The sequence below is a fragment of the Nerophis ophidion genome, linkage group LG01 (assembly GCF_033978795.1).
Source record: "Nerophis ophidion isolate RoL-2023_Sa linkage group LG01, RoL_Noph_v1.0, whole genome shotgun sequence".
NCBI classification, from domain to species: domain Eukaryota; kingdom Metazoa; phylum Chordata; class Actinopteri; order Syngnathiformes; family Syngnathidae; genus Nerophis; species Nerophis ophidion.
Genome location: NC_084611.1, coordinates 64,740,332 through 64,746,331, shown reverse-complemented (window position 1 = coordinate 64,746,331; position 6,000 = coordinate 64,740,332).

The following is a 6,000-nucleotide window of genomic DNA, read 5'->3' as shown; positions in this document are numbered from 1 at the left end:
GACTGTATATTTTGTGGCCTTTTGCCTAACTGATGGCCAATAATATAAAATATATTAAGCCAATGCCGCTACAATCCAGGTCGACAATAAAAACGACAGCAAAACAAACATCCATTGGATAACACAAAGAGAAACGTTTGTTAAGGAAGCTGAAGTGTATCTGGTCAAAGTCCATCCATCCATCCATTTTCTACCGCTTGTCCCTTTTCGGGTCGCGGGGGGTGCTGGAGCCTATCCCAGCTGCAGGGTACACCCTAGACAAGTCGCCACCTCCTCACAGGGCCAACACAGATAACATTCACCAAAGCTGGAACGCAAAGGGCGGACAACTAAACTTGAGGTGCACTATCAAGCATGGAGTGATAGTTTAATAACTTATAAACGCATGCTTACCTTAGCTAAAGCTAAATATTACTCAAATCTCATCCACCTTAGTAAAAACGATCCTAAATTTTTGTTTGGTACGGTAGCATCACTAACCCAACAAGGGACCACTTCCAGTAGCTCCACCCACTCAGCTGATGACTTTATGCAATTCTTTAATAAGAAAATTTAAGTAATTTGAAAGGAGATTAAAGACAATGCGTCCCAGCTAAAACTGGGTTCTATTAACACAGATATGACTGTATATACGGTGGATACTGCCCTCCAAAATAGTTTCTCTCGTTTTGAGGAAATAACATTAGAAGAATTGTTACAACGTGTAAATGGAATAAAACAACAACATGTTTACTTAACCCACTTCCTGGGAAACTTATCAAGGAGCTCGTTGTATTATGAGGTCCATCAGTGCTAAATATTATAAACTTATCACTTTCCTCTGGCACTCTTCCCCTAGCGTTCAAAAAAGCAGTTACTCATCCTCTCCTTAAAAGCTCTAACCTTGATCCTGACCTCATGGTAAACTACTGACCAGTGTCTCACCTTCCCTTTATTTCAAAAATCCTCGAAAAAATTGTTGCAGAACAGCTATGTGAACGCTTAACGTCTAACAATTTATGTGAAACCTTTCAATTCGGTTTCAGGGCAAATCACTGTACGGAGACAGCCCTCGCCAAAATGACTAATGATCTATTGCTAACGATGGATTCTGATGCGTCATCTATGTTGCTGCTCCTCGATCTTAGCGCTGTTTTCGATACCGTCGATCATAATATTTTATTAGAGCGTATCAAAACACAAATTGGTATGTCAGACTTAGCCCTCTATTGGTTTAACTCTTATCTTACTGACAGGATGCAGTTTGTCTCCCGTAACAATGTGATCTCGGACCATGTTAAGGTAACGTGTGGAGTTCCCCAGGGTTCGGTCCTTGGCCCTGCACTCTTCAGCATCTACATCCTGCTGCTATGTGACATCATACGCAAATACGGTGTTAGCTTTCACTGTTATGCTGATGACACCCAACTCTACATGCCCCTAAAACTGACCAACACGCCGGACTGTAGTCAGCTGGAGGCGTGTCTTGATGAAATTAAACAATGGATGTCCGCTAACTTTTTGCAACTCAACGCCAAAAAAACGGAAATGCTGATTATCGGTCGTGCTAGAAACCGACCTCTATTTAATAATACAACTTTAACATTTGACAACCGAACAATTAAACAAGGCGATTCGGTAAATAATCTGGGTATTATATTCGGCCCAACTCTCTCCTTTGAGCCACACATTAAAAGCGTTACTAAAACGGCCTTCTTTCAAAATTTGCTCCATTTTGTCCACTAAGGATGCTGAGATCATTATCCATGCGTTTGTTACATCTCGCCTCGACTACTGTAAGGTATTATTTTCTGGTCTCCCCATCTCTAGCATTAAAAGATTACAGTTGGTACAAAACGCGACTGCTAGACTTTTGACAAGAACAAGAAAGTTTGATCATATTACGCCTGTACTGGCTCACCTGCGCTGGCTTCCTGTGCATTTAAGATGTGACTTTAAGGTTTTACTACTTACGTAAAAAATACTACACGCTCTAGGTCCAGCCTATCTTGCCGATTGTATTGAACCATATGTCCCGGCAAGAAATCTGCGTTCAAAGGACTCCGGCTTATTAGTGATTCCCAGAGCCCAAAAAAAGTCTGCGGGCTACAAAACGTTTTCCGTTCGGGCTCCAGTACTTTGGAATGCCCTCCCGGTAACAATTCGAGATGCTGCCTCAGTAGAAGCATTTAAATCTCACCTTAAAACTAATTTGTATACTCTAGCCTTTAAATAGACACCCTTTTTAGATCTGCCGTTTCTTTTCTTTTTCTCCTCTGTCCCACTCTCCCTTGTGGAGGGGGTCCGGTCCGGCGGCCATGCATGAAGTACTGGCTGTCCTGAGTCGGGACCCAGGATGGACTGCTCGCCTGTGTATCGGCTGGGACATCTCTGCGCTGCTGATCCGCCTCCGCTTGGGGTGGTTTTCTGCTGGCTCCACTGTGGACGGGACTCTCTCTGCTGTGTTGGATCCACTTTGGAATGGACTCTCACGGTTGTGTTGGATCCACTTTAGATTGAACTTTCACAGTATCATGTTAGACCAGCTCGACATCCATTGCTTTCGGTTTCCCCTAGAGGGGGGGGGGTTGCCCACATATGCGGTCCTCTCCAAGGTTTCTCATAGTCATCATTGTCACCGACGTCCCACTGGGTGTGAGTTTTCCTTGCCCTTATGTGGGCTCTACCGAGGATGTCGTTGTGGTTTGTGTTGTGGTTTGTGCAGCCCTTTGAGACACTAGTGATTTAGGGCTATATAAATAATCATTGATTGATTGACCAATCAAATTATCCCCAGGTGCATGTCTTTGGAGGTGGGAGGAAGCCAGAGTACCCGGAGGTAAGCCACGTGTAATGATAGTGTTTGACCACATGGTGGTAGTAATAGTCTACAAATGACTAGGAACCAATTATAGTATTTGTTAGCAGGACTCATTAGAAGTGGACACACCTTGTATGCACGAGTGTTGATGAAGCATGGTTTATATGTTATCGTTATTAAAAGACAGTTCTACAAAACATCCAACAATGTGTTATTTAAAACAATAACATAAAATGGTAACAGGAGTAAACGAAGATTGAAGTGGAGTATTGTGAAAAGCGACATGGATTTGAAACCACCTGAAAAAAGCTGAAGCTGAGTGGCAATGTCGGCAGCAATTGGCGCACCTTCAAGAAGCAGTTCCAACTGTACATGACGGCTATGGGACTGCAGGACAAGCCGGATGCAAGGAAGGTAGCGTTACTGCTTACAATAGCAGGCCCACATGCCATTGAAGTTTACAACACTTTTGTGTTTGACAATCCAGATGACAAAAATAAGTTGGACGTTGTCATTGAAAAGTTTGATGCTCATTGCTCTCCCAAGAAGAATGAGACATATGAAATATATGTGTTCCGTTCAAGAGTCCAAGCTCATGGAGAAAGATTTGATGGTTTTATGACTGATTTGAGGCTGAAAGCACAAACATGCAACTTTGCTACACTGAAAGACTCTTTGATATGGGACCAGATTGTATGTGGCATAGAAAACAAAAAAGGCAGAGAAAGACATATGAGAGAGACAGAATTGTCGTTGGAGAATGCCATTAAAATTTGTCATGCAGCAGAATTTTCACAGATGCACGTCAAGACACCTGGTGAAATGGCGTCCACCGCAGCCAGCAGCATGGCAGGTTACAACGTGTGTGTCGTGTCAAGGGGATGGAAGTCGCAGCCTGCACAGCAGAAGAGTGACATCCTGTTCCTATGCCAGCGCTGTGGATCGCAGCACAAGCCAAAGCAGTGTCCAGCATTTAGTAAGCAGTATTCCAAATGCAATGGAAAAAATCACTTTGCCAAACAATGTTTTGCAAAAGGAAAACCATGCACTAAAAAGGAAAAATCTGTCAATGTAGTGGACATTGATCTGGGTGAAACATTCCTCGTTGGCCAAGTGAACAGTAAAACTGAAACTCAAGAAATCAATACTGTTGATAAAGACAAGTGGATTGCATCGCTACAAATAAATGGAACTGTAGTTACCATGAAAGTAGATACTGGTGCAAAGGCAAAGTTGATCAGCATGGCAGACATCAAAGTGATGAGAGAAAAACCAAACACCCACAAAACAACAGTTGCTCTGAAAGACTACAATGATCGTAGCATTGACAGTCTGGGCACATGCAAATTGAGAGTCACCGTAAAAGGAAGAGTGCACCACCTGCTATTTTCAGTTCTCACTGAAGAACGTGAGTCTTTATTGGGTGACAAAGCATACGAAATTTTAGGACTGGTGAAAAGAGTGTATCTTGTGAACACAGATGTGAGCGCTCAAAAAATTTAAACTGATTCAATAGTGCAGAACTATGCTGGTGTGTTCACTGGTTTTGGTGCTTTACCATTTACATACAAAATACAGCTTAAAGAGCAGGCATGTCCAGTTATCCATGCAGCGAGAAGAGTTCCAGCAGCACTTAGAGAGTGTCTCAAAAAGGAACTGGACCGGATGACAACACTGGGTGTCATAAAGAAAATTGAGGAGCCAACAGATTGGGTAAACTCCATGGTCTGTGTGAAAAAGAAAAATGGCCATCTAGGAATATGCATTGATCCAAAAGACTTGATTAAAAACATAAAACGTGAGCACTACCAAATACCATAACGTGAAGAATTGATCCGCGAGATGGCTGGCGCAAAATATTTTTCCAAATTGGATGCGTCAGATGTCTTTTGGCAAATCAAACTAGATGAAAACAGTAGCAAATATTGCAATTTCAACACGCTTATTGGTCACTACTGCTTCCAACGCCTACCATTTGGGATAAAATCTGCATCAGAAATTTTCCAAAGAGCAATGGAACATATCATTGAAGGCTTGGAAGGCGTGCGAGCGTACATCGACAACATTTCTGCGTGGGGAAGAACAGCAAAAGAACACAACGAAAGGCTGACCAAAGTGTTGTAAAGAGTACAAAAATATGGACTCAAATTAAACAAAAAGAAGTGTCGGTTTGGAGTGTCAGAAATAATTTTTCTTGGAGACCAGCTCAGTGCACATGGCTTTCAAACTGATATTGAAAAAATACAAGCCATACAAAGAATGCCAAGTCCCACGGACAAGACAAGTGTACAGCGTATATTGGGTGTGGTCAACTATATTGGCAAATTCATCCCGAACCTTGCTGTGAAAACATCCTGCATTCGTGAACTCCTTCACATTGACACAGAGTTCAAGTGGACGTCCAGGCACGAGAATGAGTGGCAGACACTGAAGGAAACACTCACTACTGCACCTGTGCTGATGTTTTTCGACCCTAAAAAGATAAAAAAAGGTGTCAACAGATGCTTCAAAAGATGGACTGGGTGGAGTTTTACTACAGGCTGATGGTGAACACTGGAAACCAGTAGCCTATGCATCACGATCCATGACACAGGCTTAATGTAGGTATGCTCAAATAGAAAAGGAATGTCTGGGGTTAGCATATGGCCTGCAGAGCTTCCACAACTATGTTTATGGTCTCCCTACTTTCACTGTAGAAACAGACCATCGTCCACTAGTTTCCATCATCAGAAAAAACCTGAATGACCTGACACCACGAATACAACGTTTCATGATGAAGATGCAGCCATATGATTTTCAGCTCGTCTACACACCTGGAAAGCACCTGATACTGGCGGATGCACTCTCAACAGCACCCATGGAAAACAGTGTCAGTGCTACTGAAGAGGATGTACAAAACCATGTGAATATGGTGTCAGCTGCACTTCCAGTGTCAGACATAAAATCACAACAAATCGCTGTGGAAACGACAAAAGATGAAGAGTTGCAGCGTGTTATTACCAACATGCAGAATGGATGGCCTCCACGTTCCAGCCCACGGTTCTTCCATGTTAGAGGTGAAATAAGTGTTGTGGATGGACTTTTACTCAAGCAAAACCGAATAGTCATTCCACAAACATTGAGGCAGGACATACTACAAAGAATCCATGGCGGTCATCTAGGGGTTAAAAAGTGCAAGAGACGAGCACGCGATACTGTAT